We start from the raw sequence: 538 nt of genomic DNA on the forward strand, positions 1-538 counted from the left end.
AACATTTCCCCCCATGTTAAATTTCCATTGAGGCCATGGTATCCCATATTCCCATGTTAAATTCCCCTCAAGGCTATAAGACATCAAAAATTTCCCCATGTTAAATTTCCATAGAGGCTACGGTACAACCCTCCTATTTTAACATTAAAGTCCCCTAGAGGCTACGGTATCCCACTTCACTACTCACATACATTCAGACAGACAGAGTATGTGCATAGCGCTATAATAGTATACATCTCTAGTATGTGCATAGTACAGTAGAAGTATACAGCTCGAGTTTATGCATATTACAATAATATACATCTCGAGTATGTGCATAGTGCAATATTAGTCTGCATCTCGAGTGTGTGCAGAGTGCATTAATAGTATGCAACTCTAGTATGTGCATAGTGCAATAACATTATACATATCGTGTATATGCATAGTGCCATAGTAGTATACATTGCGAGTATGTTTATAGCGCAGTACTACTAGTACACATATCTGGATTTGATCCAGAGTTTGAAAAAAAACAGCGATTGTGTTAAAATGTAATGCA

The sequence above is a fragment of the Sinohyriopsis cumingii genome, chromosome 14 (genome assembly GCF_028554795.1).
Source record: "Sinohyriopsis cumingii isolate HCF-2022 chromosome 14, ASM2855479v2, whole genome shotgun sequence".
NCBI classification, from domain to species: Eukaryota; Metazoa; Mollusca; class Bivalvia; order Unionida; family Unionidae; genus Sinohyriopsis; species Sinohyriopsis cumingii.